This window comes from Cavia porcellus, unplaced genomic scaffold, assembly GCF_034190915.1.
Source record: "Cavia porcellus strain 051 isolate PalLab524CR breed Dunkin Hartley unplaced genomic scaffold, mCavPor4.1 scaffold_9, whole genome shotgun sequence".
Classification (NCBI taxonomy): Eukaryota; Metazoa; Chordata; class Mammalia; order Rodentia; family Caviidae; genus Cavia; species Cavia porcellus.
In genome coordinates this window covers 94,205,451-94,220,913 of record NW_026947492.1, presented here as the reverse complement: position 1 = coordinate 94,220,913, position 15,463 = coordinate 94,205,451, and positions in this window count along the sequence as shown.

Genomic DNA, 15,463 nt, shown 5'->3' with positions numbered 1-15,463 from the left:
GATTCAGGAAACAGAATTCCGGAAGAAGAACACAGGAAGTAGAATTCAGGAAATAGAACTCAGGAAGTAGAACACAGGAAATAGGATTCAGGAAAAAGAATTCCTGGATTACAACACAGGAAATAAAATTTAGGAAATAGAACTCCCAAAGGAGAACACAGGAAGTAAGATTCAAGAAACGAAACTCAGGAAGGAGAACACAGGAATTAGGATTGAGGAAATAGAACTCAGGAAGTAGAACACAGGAAATAGGATTCAGGGAATACAATTCCAGAAGTAGAACACAGGAAGTAGGATTCTGTAAATAGATCTAAGCAAGTAGAACACAGGATGTAGGATACTGGAAATAGGCCTCATCAAAGAGGGCACAGGAAGTTGGATTGAGGAAATAGACTTCAAGAAGCACAACAAAGGAAGTAGGATTCAAGAAATAGAATTCTGGAATTAGCACACAGGAAGTAGGGTTTAGGAAATAGGATTCTGGAAGTAGAACACAGGAATTAGAATTCAGGAAATAGATCTTAGGAAGTAGAATACAGGAATTCAGAATAAGAAATAGAACTCAGGAAGAGAACACAGGGAGAAGGATTCAAGAAATAGAATTCCGGAAGTATAACACAGGTAGCAAGATTCAGGAAATAGAATTCCGCAAGTAGAACACAGGAAGTAGTGTATAGGAAATAGGTCTCATGAAGGAGAACACAGGACATAGGGTTCAGGGAATAGAATTCCGAAAGTAGAACACAGGAAACAGGTTTCAGGAAATAGATCTCATGGAGTAGAACACAGGAAATAGAATTCAGGAAATAGAATTCCTGAAGTAGAACACAGGAATTACGATTCAGGAAATAGAATTTAGGAAGCACAACACAGGAAGTAGGAGTCAGGAAATAAAACTCCGGAAGCAGAACACAGGAAGTAGGATTCAGGAAATAGGACTAATGATAGAAAAGACAGGAAGTTGGATTCGGGAAAGAGAAATACAGAAGTACAACTTGAGAAGTAAGTTTCATTAAATAGATCTCCTTCCTGAGTTCTATTGAAGGACAACACAGGAAGAAGGATTCAGGAAATAGAACTCAGGAAGCAGAACACAGGAAGTAGGATTCACGAAATAGTCCTCATGAAGGAGAGAACAGGAAGTTGGATGCAGGAAACACAACTCAGGAAATAGAACACAGGAAGTAGGATTCCGGAAATAGAATTCTGGAAGGAGAACACAGGAAGTATAATTTAGGAAATAGAATTCCGGAAGTACAACACAGGAAGTAGGATTCAGGAAATAGATCTGAGGAAGTAGAACACAAGTATAAAATTCAGGAAAGATAACTCAGGGAGTAGGTCACAGGAAGTAGGATTCAGGAAGTAGAACTTAGGAAGTAGAACACAGGATTCAGATTCAGAAAGAGAACTCAGGAAGCAGAATACATGGAATAGGATACAGGAAATAGAATTCCAGAAGTGGAACACAGGAAACAAGATTCAGAAAATAGAATGCCGGAGGTAGAACACATGAAGTAGTATTCAGGAAATCGGTCTCATGAAGGAGAACACGGGAAGTAGGATTCAAGGAATAGAATTCAGGAAATAGAACACAGGAAATAGGATTCAGGAAATAGAACTCAGGAAGTAGAACACAGGATGTCAGATTCATGAAATAGGCCCTATGAAAGAGAGCACAGGAAGTTGGATTCAGGAAATCGAACTCAGGAAGTAGACCACACGAAAAAGCATTCAGGAAATAGGCCTCAAGAAGGAGAACACAGGAAGTAGGATTCAGCGAATACAATTACGGAAGTAGAACACAGCAAGCAATATTCAGGAAATAGGCCTCATGAAGCAGAATCCAGGAGCTAGGATTCAGGATATAGAATTCCTCAAGTAGAACAAAGGAAGTAGGATTCAGGAAACAGAATTCCAGCAGTAGAACACAGGAAATAGGATTCAGGAAATAGAACTGAGGAACGAGAACACTGGAAGTAGGATTCAGGAAATAGAACTCAGGAAGTACAACGCAGGATGTAGTATTCTGCAAATAGGCCTCATGAAAGAAAGCACAGGAAGTTGGATTCAGGAAATAGAACTCAGGAAGTAGAACACAGGAAGTAGGATTCAGGAATACAACATAGGAAGCAGAAAATAGGAATTCAGATTCAGAAATAGAACTCAGGAAGCAGTACACAGGGAGTAGCTTTCAGGAAATAGAATTCCGGAAGTGGAACACAGGAATTAGGAGTCAGGAAATGGAACTCAGGATGTAGAACAAAAGACTAAGATTCAGCAAATAGAACTCAGGAAGGAGAACACAGGGAGTAGGATTCAGGCAATAGAATTCCAGAAGTCGAACACAGGAAGCAGGATTCAGGAAATAGAATTCCAGAAGTAGAACACAGGAATTACTACTCAGGAAATCGGCCTCATATAGAGAACACAGGAAGTAGGATTCAAGGAATAGAATTCCGGAAGTAGCAGACAGGAAATAGAACTCAGGAAGTAGAACACAGGAAGTAGCATTCAGAAAATAGAACTTAGGAAGTAGAACAGAGGAAGTAGGATTCAGGAAATAGAATTCCATATGTAGAAAACAAGAAGTAGGATTCAGGAAATAGGTCTCATTAAGGAGCACACAGGAAGTTGGATTCAGGAAAGAGAACTGAGAAAATAGAACACAGGAAGTAGAATTCAGGAAATAGAACTCAGGAAGTAGAACACAGGAAGTAATATTCAGGAAATAGGTCTCATGAAGGAGAGCACAGTAAGTTGAATTCAGGAAATAGAACTCAGAAAGGAGAACACACGTAGTAGGATTCAGGAAGTAGAATTCCGGACAGGAATTAGGATTCAGAAAATAAAATTGCCTAAGTAGAACCCAAGAAGTAGTATTTAGGAAATAGGCCTCATGAAGGACAACACAGGAAGTGGGATTCACAGAAAAGAATTCTGGAGGTAGAACAAGGGAAGTAGCATTCAGGGAACAGAATTCCGGAAGTAGAACACAGGAAGTAGTATTCAGGAAATAATCCTCATGAAGGAGAATATAAGAAGTAGGATTCAGGAAATAGAATTCCGGAAGCAGGAAACAGGAAGTAGTATTCAGAAAGTATTCATGAAGGACAACACAGGAAGTAGGATTCATGGAATAGAATTCCAGAAGTAAACACAAGAAGTAGGATTCAGGAAATAGAATTCCGGAAGTATGACACAGGAAGTAAGATTCAGGAAATAGCACTCAGGAAGGAGAACAGAGGAAGTATGATTCAGGAAATGGAATTCCGGTATTAGAGCACACGAATTCGGATTCAGGAAAAAGAATTCCGGAAGTACAACGTGGAATTAGGATTCACGAAATAGAACTCAGGAAGGAGAACACAGGAAGTAGGATTCAGGAAACAGAATTCCAGAAGTAGAACACAGGAAGTAGTATACAGGAATTAATCCTCATGAAGGGTAAAATAGGAAGTAGCATTCAGGGACAAGAAATCCCAAAGTAGAACACAGGAACTAGGATTCAGGAAATAGAATTCTGGAAGTACAACATAGGAAGTAAAATTCAGGAAATAGAATCCCGGAAGTAGATCTCAGCAAGTAGGATTGACAAAAGAGAATTGCGGAAGTACAACACTGGAATTCGGATTCACAAAATAGAACTCAGGAAGGAGAACACAGGAATTAACATTCAGGAAATAGAACTCAGGAAGGAGAACACAGGAAGTAGGATTCAGGAAACAGAATTCCGGAAGAAGAACACAGGAAGTAGAATTCAGGAAATAGAACTCAGGAAGTAGAACACAGGAAATAGGATTCAGGAAAAAGAATTCCTGGATTACAACACAGGAAATAAAATTTAGGAAATAGAACTCCCAAAGGAGAACACAGGAAGTAAGATTCAAGAAACGAAACTCAGGAAGGAGAACACAGGAATTAGGATTGAGGAAATAGAACTCAGGAAGTAGAACACAGGAAGTAGGATTCAGGGAATACAATTCCAGAAGTAGAACACAGGAAGTAGGATTCTGTAAATAGATCTAAGCAAGTAGAACACAGGATGTAGGATACTGGAAATAGGCCTCATCAAAGAGGGCACAGGAAGTTGGATTGAGGAAATAGACCTCAGGAAGCACAACAAAGGAAGTAGGATTCAAGAAATAGAATTCTGGAATTAGCACACAGGAAGTAGGGTTTAGGAAATAGGATTCTGGAAGTAGAACACAGGAATTAGAATTCAGGAAATAGATCTTAGGAAGTAGAATACAGGAATTCAGAATAAGAAATAGAACTCAGGAAGAGAACACAGGGAGAAGGATTCAGGAAATAGAATTCCGGAAGTATAACACAGGTAGCAAGATTCAGGAAATAGAATTCCGCAAGTAGAACACAGGAAGTAGTGTATAGGAAATAGGTCTCATGAAGGAGAACACAGGAAATAGGGTTCAGGGAATAGAATTCCGAAAGTAGAACACAGGAAATAGGTTTCAGGAAATAGATCTTATGGAGTAGAACTCAGGAAATAGAATTCAGGAAATAGAATTCCTGAAGTAGAACACAGGAATTACGATTCAGGAAATAGAAATTAGGAAGCACAACACAGGAAGTAGGAGTCAGGAAATAAAACTCCGGAAGCAGAACACAGGAAGTAGGATTCAGGTAATAGGACTAATGATAGAAAAGACAGGAAGTTGGATTCGGGAAAGAGAAATACAGAAGTACAACTTGAGAAGTAAGTTTCATTAAATAGAACTCCTTCCTGAGTTCTATTGAAGGACAACACAGGAAGAAGGATTCAGGAAATAGAACTCAGGAAGCAGAACACAGCAAGTAGGATTCACGAAATAGTCCTCATGAAGGAGAGAACAGGAAGTTGGATGCAGGAAACACAACTCAGGAAATAGAACACAGGAAGTAGGATTCCGGAAATAGAATTCTGGAAGGAGAACACAGGAAGTAGAATTTAGGAAATAGAATTCCGGAAGTATAACACAGGAAGTAGGATTCAGGAAATAGATCTGAGGAAGTAGAACACAAGAATAAAATTCAGGAAAGATAACTCAGGGAGTAGGTCACAGGAAGTAGGATTCAGGAAGTAGAACTTAGGAAGTAGAACACAGGATTCAGATTCAGAAAGAGAACTCAGGAAGCAGAACACAGGGAGTAGGATACAGGAAATAGAATTCCAGAAGTGGAACACAGGAAACAAGATTCAGAAAATAGAATGCCGGAGGTAGAACACATGAAGTAGTATTCAGGAAATCGGTCTCATGAAGGAGAACACGGGAAGCAGGATTGAAGGAATAGAATTCAGGAAATAGAACACAGGAAATAGGATTCAGGAAATAGAACTCAGGAAGTAGAACACAGGATGTCAGATTCATGAAATAGGCCCTATGAAAGAGAGCACAGGAAGTTGGATTCAGGAAATCGAACTCAGGAAGTAGACCACACGAAAAAGCATTCAGGAAATAGGCCTCAAGAAGGAGAACACAGGAAGTAGGATTCAGCGAATACAATTACGGAAGTAGAACACAGCAAGCAATATTCAGGAAATAGGCCTCATGAAGCAGAATCCAGGAGCTAGGATTCAGGATATAGAATTCCTCAAGTAGAACAAAGGAAGTAGGATTCAGGAAACAGAATTCCAGCAGTAGAACACAGGAAATAGGATTCAGGAAATAGAACTGAGGAACGAGAACACTGGAAGTAGGATTCAGGAAATAGAACTCAGGAAGTACAACGCAGGATGTAGTATTCTGCAAATAGGCCTCATGAAAGAAAGCACAGGAAGTTGGATTCAGGAAATAGAACTCAGGAAGTAGAACACAGAAAGTAGGATTCAGGAATACAACATAGGAAGCAGAAAACAGGAATTCAGATTCAGAAGTAGAACTCAGGAAGCAGTATACAGGGAGTAGCTTTCAGGAAATAGAATTCCGGAAGTGGAACACAGGAATTAGGAGTCAGGAAATGGAACTCAGGATGTAGAACAAAAGACTAAGATTCAGCAAATAGAACTCAGGAAGGAGAACACAGGGAGTAGGATTCAGGCAATAGAATTCCAGAAGTCGAACACAGGAAGCAGGATTCAGGAAATAGAATTCCAGAAGTAGAACACAGGAATTACTACTCAGGAAATCGGCCTCATATAGAGAACACAGGAAGTAGGATTCAAGGAATAGAATTCCGGAAGTAGCAGACAGGAAATAGAACTCAGGAAGTAGAACACAGGAAGTAGCATTCAGAAAATAGAACTTAGGAAGTAGAACAGAGGAAGTAGGATTCAGGAAATAGAATTCCATATGTAGAAAACAGGAAGTAGGATTCAGGAAATAGGTCTCATTAAGGAGCACACAGGAAGTTGGATTCAGGAAAGAGAACTGAGAAAATAGAACACAGGAAGTAGAATTCAGGAAATAGAACTCAGGAAGTAGAACACAGGAAGTAAGATTCAGGAAATAGGTCTCATGAAGGAGAGCACAGGAAGTTGAATTCAGGAAATAGAACTCAGAAAGGAGAACACACGTAGTAGGATTCAGGAAGTAGAATTCCGGACAGGAATTAGGATTCAGAAAATAGAATTGCCTAAGTAGAACCCAAGAAGTAGTATTTAGGAAATAGGCCTCATGAAGGAGAAGACAGGAAGTGGGATTCACAGAAAAGAATTCTGGAGGTAGAACAAGGGAAGTAGCATTCAGGGAACAGAATTCCGGAAGTAGAACACAGGAAGTAGTATTCAGGAAATAATCCTCATGAAGGAGAATATAAGAAGTAGGATTCAGGAAATAGAATTCCGGAAGCAGGAAACAGGAAGTAGTATTCAGAAAGTATTCATGAAGGACAACACAGGAAGTAGGATTCATGGAATAGAATTCCAGAAGTAAACACAAGAAGTAGGATTCAGGAAATAGAATTCCGGAAGTATGACACAGGAAGTAAGATTCAGGAAATAGCACTCAGGAAGGAGAACAGAGGAAGTATGATTCAGGAAATGGAATTCCGGTATTAGAGCACACGAATTCGGATTCAGGAAAAAGAATTCCGGAAGTACAACGTGGAATTAGGATTCACGAAATAGAACTCAGGAAGGAGAACACAGGAATTAACATTCAGGAAACAGAACTCAGGAAGGAGAACACAGGAAGTAGTATACAGGAATTAATCCTCATGAAGGGTAAAATAGGAAGTAGCATTCAGGGACAAGAAATCCCAAAGTAGAACACAGGAACTAGGATTCAGGAAATAGAATTCCGGAAGTACAACATAGGAAGTAAAATTCAGGAAATAGAATCCCGGAAGTAGATCTCAGCAAGTAGGATTGACAAAAGAGAATTGCGGAAGTACAACACTGGAATTCGGATTCACAAAATAGAACTCAGGAAGGAGAACACAGGAATTAACATTCAGGAAATAGAACTCAGGAAGGAGAACACAGGAAGTAGGATTCAGGAAACAGAATTCCGGAAGAAGAACACAGGAAGTAGAATTCATGAAATAGAACTCAGGAATTAGAACACAGGAAATAGGATTCAGGAAAAAGAATTCCTGGATTACAACACAGGAAATAAAATTTAGGAAATAGAACTCCCAAAGGAGAACACAGGAAGTAAGATTCAAGAAACGAAACTCAGGAAGGAGAACACAGGAATTAGGATTGAGGAAATAGAACTCAGGAAGTAGAACACAGGAAGTAGGATTCAGGGAATACAATTCCAGAAGTAGAACACAGGAAGTAGGATTCTGTAAATAGATCTAAGCAAGTAGAACACAGGATGTAGGATACTGGAAATAGGCCTCATCAAAGAGGGCACAGGAAGTTGGATTGAGGAAATAGACCTCAGGAAGCACAACAAAGGAAGTAGGATTCAAGAAATAGAATTCTGGAATTAGCACACAGGAAGTAGGGTTTAGGAAATAGGATTCTGGAAGTAGAACACAGGAATTAGAATTCAGGAAATAGATCTTAGGAAGTAGAATACAGGAATTCAGAATAAGAAATAGAACTCAGGAAGAGAACACAGGGAGAAGGATTCAGGAAATAGAATTCCGGAAGTATAACACAGGTAGCAAGATTCAGGAAATAGAATTCCGCAAGTAGAACACAGGAAGTAGTGTATAGGAAATAGGTCTCATGAAGGAGAACACAGGAAATAGGGTTCAGGGAATAGAATTCCAAAAGTAGAACACAGGAAATAGGTTTCAGGAAATAGATCTTATGGAGTAGAACTCAGGAAATAGAATTCAGGAAATAGAATTCCTGAAGTAGAACACAGGAATTACGATTCAGGAAATAGAATTTAGGAAGCACAACACAGGAAGTAGGAGTCAGGAAATAAAACTCCGGAAGCAGAACACAGGAAGTAGGATTCAGGAAATAGGACTAATGATAGAAAAGACAGGAAGTTGGATTCGGGAAAGAGAAATACAGAAGTACAACTTGAGAAGTAAGTTTCATTAAATAGAACTCCTTCCTGAGTTCTATTGAAGGACAACACAGGAAGAAGTATTCAGGAAATAGAACTCAGGAAGCAGAACACAGGAAGTAGGATTCACGAAATAGTCCTCATGAAGGAGAGAACAGGAAGTTGGATGCAGGAAACACAACTCAGGAAATAGAACACAGGAAGCAGGATTCCGGAAATAGAATTCTGGAAGGAGAACACAGGAAGTAGAATTTAGGAAATAGAATTCCGGAAGTATAACACAGGAAGTAGGATTCAGGAAATAGATCTGAGGAAGTAGAACACAAGAATAAAATTCAGGAATGATAACTCAGGGAGTAGGTCACAGGAAGTAGGATTCAGGAAGTAGAACTTAGGAAGTAGAACACAGGATTCAGATTCAGAAAGAGAACTCAGGAAGCAGAACACAGGGTGTAGGATACAGGAAATAGAATTCCAGAAGTGGAACACAGGAAACAAGATTCAGAAAATAGAATGCCGGAGGTAGAACACATGAAGTAGTATTCAGGAAATCGGTCTCATGAAGGAGAACACAGGAAGTAGGATTCAAGGAATAGAATTCAGGAAATAGAACACAGGAAATAGGATTCAGGAAACAGAACTCAGGAAGTAGAACACAGGATGTCAGATTCATGAAATAGGCCCTATGAAAGAGAGCACAGGAAGTTGGATTCAGGAAATCGAACTCAGGAAGTAGACCACACGAAAAAGCATTCAGGAAATAGGCCTCAAGAAGGAGAACACAGGAAGTAGGATTCAGCGAATACAATTACGGAAGTAGAACACAGCAAGCAATATTCAGGAAATAGGCCTCATGAAGCAGAATCCAGGAGCTAGGATTCAGGATATAGAATTCCTCAAGTAGAACAAAGGAAGTAGGATTCAGGAAACAGAATTCCAGCAGTAGAACACAGGAAATAGGATTCAGGAAATAGAACTGAGGAACGAGAACACTGGAAGTAGGATTCAGGAAATAGAACTCAGGAAGTACAACGCAGGATGTAGTATTCTGCAAATAGGCCTCATGAAAGAAAGCACAGGAAGTTGGATTCAGGAAATAGAACTCAGGAAGTAGAACACAGGAAGTAGGATTCAGGAATACAACATAGGAAGCAGAAAACAGGAATTCAGATTCAGAAGTAGAACTCAGGAAGCAGTACACAGGGAGTAGCTTTCAGGAAATAGAATTCCGGAAGTGGAACACAGGAATTAGGAGTCAGGAAATGGAACTCAGGATGTAGAACCAAAGACTAAGATTCAGCAAATAGAACTCAGGAAGGAGAACACAGGGAGTAGGATTCAGGCAATAGAATTCCAGAAGTCGAACACAGGAAGCAGGATTCAGGAAATAGAATTCCAGAAGTAGAACACAGGAATTACTACTCAGGAAATCGGCCTCATATAGAGAACACAGGAAGTAGGATTCAAGGAATAGAATTCCGGAAGTAGCAGACAGGAAATAGAACTCAGGAAGTAGAACACAGGAAGTAGCATTCAGAAAATAGAACTTAGGAAGTAGAACAGAGGAAGTAGAATTCAGGAAATAGAATTCCATATGTAGAAAACAGGAAGTAGGATTCAGGAAATAGGTCTCATTAAGGAGCACACAGGAAGTTGGATTCAGGAAAGATAACTGAGAAAATAGAACACAGGAAGTAGAATTCAGGAAATAGAACTCAGGAAGTAGAACACAGGAAGGAAGATTCAGGAAATAGAACTCAGAAAGGAGAGCACAGAAAGTTGAATTCAGGAAATAGAACTCAGAAAGGAGAACACACGTAGTAGGATTCAGGAAGTAGAATTCCGGACAGGAATTAGGATTCAGAAAATAGAATTGCCTAAGTAGAACCCAAGAAGTAGTATTTAGGAAATAGGCCTCATGAAGGAGAACACAGGAAGTGGGATTCACAGAAAAGAATTCTGGAGGTAGAACAAGGGAAGTAGCATTCAGGGAACAGAATTCCGGAAGTAGAACACAGGAAGTAGTATTCAGGAAATAATCCTCATGAAGGAGAATATAAGAAGTAGGATTCAGGAAATAGAATTCCGGAAGCAGGAAACAGGAAGTAGTATTCAGAAAGTATTCATGGAGGACAACACAGGAAGTAGGATTCATGGAATAGAATTCCAGAAGTAAACACAAGAAGTAGGATTCAGGAAATAGAATTCCGGAAGTATGACACAGGAAGTAAGATTCAGGAAATAGCACTCAGGAAGGAGAACAGAGGAAGTATGATTCAGGAAATGGAATTCCGGTATTAGAGCACACGAATTCGGATTCAGGAAAAAGAATTCCGGAAGTACAACGTGGAATTAGGATTCACGAAATAGAACTCAGGAAGGAGAACACAGGAAGTAGGATTCAGGAAACAGAATTCCAGAAGTAGAACACAGGAAGTAGTATACAGGAATTAATCCTCATGAAGGGTAAAATAGGAAGTAGCATTCAGGGACAAGAAATCCCAAAGTAGAACACAGGAACTAGGATTCAGGAAATAGAATTCTGGAAGTACAACATAGGAAGTAAAATTCAGGAAATAGAATCCCGGAAGTAGATCTCAGCAAATAGGATTGACAAAAGAGAATTGCGGAAGTACAACACTGGAATTCGGATTCACAAAATAGAACTCAGGAAGGAGAACACAGGAATTAACATTCAGGAGATAGAACTCAGGAAGGAGAACACAGGAAGTAGGATTCAGGAAACAGAATTCCGGAAGAAGAACACAGGAAGTAGAATTCAGGAAATAGAACTCAGGAAGTAGAATACAGGAAATAGGATTCAGGAAAAAGAATTCCTGGATTACAACACAGGAAATAAAATTTAGGAAATAGAACTCCCAAAGGAGAACACAGGAAGTAAGATTCAAGAAATGAAACTCAGGAAGGATAACACAGGAATTAGGATTGAGGAAATAGAACTCAGGAAGTAGAACACAGGAAGTAGGAATCAGGGAATACAATTCCAGAAGTAGAACACAGGAAGTAGGATTCTGTAAATAGATCTAAGCAAGTAGAACACAGGATGTAGGATACTGGAAATAGGCCTCATCAAAGAGGGCACAGGAAGTTGGATTGAGGAAATAGACCTCAGGAAGCACAACAAAGGAAGTAGGATTCAAGAAATAGAATTCTGGAATTAGCACACAGGAAGTAGGGTTTAGGAAATAGGATTCTGGAAGTAGAACACAGGAATTAGAATTCAGGAAATAGATCTTAGGAAGTAGAATACAGGAATTCAGAATAAGAAATAGAACTCAGGAAGAGAACACAGGGAGAAGGATTCAGGAAATAGAATTCCGGAAGTATAACACAGGTAGCAAGATTCAGGAAATAGAATTCCGCAAGTAGAACACAGGAAGTAGTGTATAGGAAATAGGTTTCATGAAGGAGAACACAGGAAATAGGGTTCAGGGAATAGAATTCCGAAAGTAGAACACAGGAAATAGGTTTCAGGAAATAGATCTTATGGAGTAGAACTCAGGAAATAGAATTCAGGAAATAGAATTCCTGAAGTAGAACACAGGAATTACGATTGAGGAAATAGAATTTAGGAAGCACAACACAGGAAGTAGGAGTCAGGAAATAAATCTCCGGAAGCAGAACACAGGAAGTAGGATTCAGGAAATAGGACTAATGATAGAAAAGACAGGATGTTGGATTCGGGAAAGAGAAATACAGAAGTACAACTTGAGAAGTAAGTTTCATTAAATAGAACTCCTTCCTGAGTTCTATTGAAGGACAACACAGGAAGAAGGATTCAGGAAATAGAACTCAGGAAGCAGAACACAGGAAGTAGGATTCACGAAATAGTCCTCATGAAGGAGAGAACAGGAAGTTGGATGCAGGAAACACAACTCAGGAAATAGAACACAGGAAGTAGGATTCCGGAAATAGAATTCTGGAAGGAGAACACAGGAAGTAGAATTTAGGAAATAGAATTCCGGAAGTATAACACAGGAAGTAGGATTCAGGAAATAGATCTGAGGAAGTAGAACACAAGAATAAAATTCAGGAAAGATAACTCAGGGAGTAGGTCACAGGAAGTAGGATTCAGGAAGTAGAACTTAGGAAGTAGAACACAGGAAGTAGCATTCAGAAAATAGAACTTAGGAAGTAGAACAGAGGAAGTAGGTTTCAGGAAATAGAATTCCATATGTAGAAAACAGGAAGTAGGATTCAGGAAATAGTCCTCATGAAGGAGAGAACAGGAAGTTGGATTCAGGAAAGAGAACTGAGAAAATAGAACACAGGAAGTAGAATTCAGGAAATAGAACTCAGGAAGTAGAACACAGGAAGTAAGATTCAGGAAATAGGTCTCATGAAGGAGAGCACAGGAAGTTGAATTCAGGAAACAGAACTCAGAAAGGAGAACACACATAGTAGGATTCAGGAAGTAGAATTCCGGACAGGAATTAGGATTCAGAAAATAGAATTGCCTAAGTAGAACCCAAGAAGTAGTATTTAGGAAATAGGCCTCATGAAGGAGAACACAGGAAGTGGGATTCACAGAAAAGAATTCTGGAGGTAGAACAAGGGAAGTAGCATTCAGGGAACAGAATTCCGGAAGTAGAACACAGGAAGTAGTATTCAGGAAATAATCCTCATGAAGGAGAATATAAGAAGTAGGATTCAGGAAATAGAATTCCGGAAGCAGGAAACAGGAAGTAGTATTCAGAAAGTATTCATGAAGGACAACACAGGAAGTAGGATTCATGGAATAGAATTCCAGAAGTAAACACAAGAAGTAGGATTCAGGAAATAGAATTCCGGAAGTATGACACAGGAAGTAAGATTCAGGAAATAGCACTCAGGAAGGAGAACAGAGGAAGTATGATTCAGGAAATTGAATTCCGGTATTAGAGCACACGAATTCGGATTCAGGAAAAAGAATTCCGGAAGTACAACGTGGAATTAGGATTCACGAAATAGAACTCAGGAAGGAGAACACAGGAAGTAGGATTCAGGAAACAGAATTCCAGAAGTAGAACACAGGAACTGGTATACAGGAATTAATCCTCATGAAGGGTAAAATAGGAAGTAGCATTCAGGGACAAGAAATCCCAAAGTAGAACACAGGAACTAGGATTCAGGAAATAGAATTCCGGAAGTACAACATAGGAAGTAAAATTCAGGAAATAGAATCCCGGAAGTAGATCTCAGCAAGTAGGATTGACAAAAGAGAATTGCGGAAGTACAACACTGGAATTCGGATTCACAAAATAGAACTCAGGAAGGAGAACACAGGAATTAACATTCAGGAGATAGAACTCAGGAAGGAGAACACAGGAAGTAGGATTCAGGAAACAGAATTCCGGAAGAAGAACACAGGAAGTAGAATTCAGGAAATAGAACTCAGGAAGTAGAACACAGGAAATAGGATTCAGGAAAAAGAATTCCTGGATTACAACACAGGAAATAAAATTTAGGAAATAGAACTCCCAAAGGAGAACACAGGAAGTAAGATTCAAGAAATGAAACTCAGGAAGGATAACACAGGAATTAGGATTGAGGAAATAGAACTCAGGAAGTAGAACACAGGAAGTAGGAATCAGGGAATACAATTCCAGAAGTAGAACACAGGAAGTAGGATTCTGTAAATAGATCTAAGCAAGTAGAACACAGGATGTAGGATACTGGAAATAGGCCTCATCAAAGAGGGCACAGGAAGTTGGATTGAGGAAATAGACCTCAGGAAGCACAACAAAGGAAGTAGGATTCAAGAAATAGAATTCTGGAATTAGCACACAGGAAGTAGGGTTTAGGAAATAGGATTCTGGAAGTAGAACACAGGAATTAGAATTCAGGAAATAGATCTTAGGAAGTAGAATACAGGAATTCAGAATAAGAAATAGAACTCAGGAAGAGAACACAGGGAGAAGGATTCAGGAAATAGAATTCCGGAAGTATAACACAGGTAGCAAGATTCAGGAAATAGAATTCCGCAAGTAGAACACAGGAAGTAGTGTATAGGAAATAGGTCTCATGAAGGAGAACACAGGAAATAGGGTTCAGGGAATAGAATTCCGAAAGTAGAACACAGGAAATAGGTTTCAGGAAATAGATCTTATGGAGTAGAACTCAGGAAATAGAATTCAGGAAATAGAATTCCTGAAGTAGAACACAGGAATTACGATTCAGGAAATAGAATTTAGGAAGCACAACACAGGAAGTAGGAGTCAGGAAATAAAACTCCGGAAGCAGAACACAGGAAGTAGGATTCAGGAAATAGGACTAATGATAGAAAAGACAGGATGTTGGATTCGGGAAAGAGAAATACAGAAGTACAACTTGAGAAGTAAGTTTCATTAAATAGAACTCCTTCCTGAGTTCTATTGAAGGACAACACAGGAAGAAGGATTCAGGAAATAGAACTCAGGAAGCAGAACACAGGAAGTAGGATTCACGAAATAGTCCTCATGAAGGAGAGAACAGGAAGTTGGATGCAGGAAACACAACTCAGGAAATAGAACACAGGAAGTAGGATTCCGGAAATAGAATTCTGGAAGGAGAACACAGGAAGTAGAATTTAGGAAATAGAATTCCGGAAGTATAACACAGGAAGTAGGATTCAGGAAATAGATCTGAGGAAGTAGAACACAAGAATAAAATTCAGGAAAGATAACTCAGGGAGTAGGTCACAGGAAGTAGTATTCAGGAAGTAGAACTTAGGAAGTAGAACACAGGAAGTAGCATTCAGAAAATAGAACTTAGGAAGTAGAACAGAGGAAGTAGGATTCAGGAAATAGAATTCCATATGTAGAAAACAGGAAGTAGGATTCAGGAAATAGTCCTCATGAAGGAGAGAACAGGAAGTTGGATTCAGGAAAGAGAACTGAGAAAATAGAACACAGGAAGTAGAATTCAGGAAATAGAACTCAGGAAGTAGAACACAGGAAGGAAGATTCAGGAAATAGGTCTCATGAAGGAGAGCACAGGAAGTTGAATTCAGGAAATAGAACTCAGAAAGGAGAACACACGTAGTAGGATTCAGGAAGTAGAATTCCGGACAG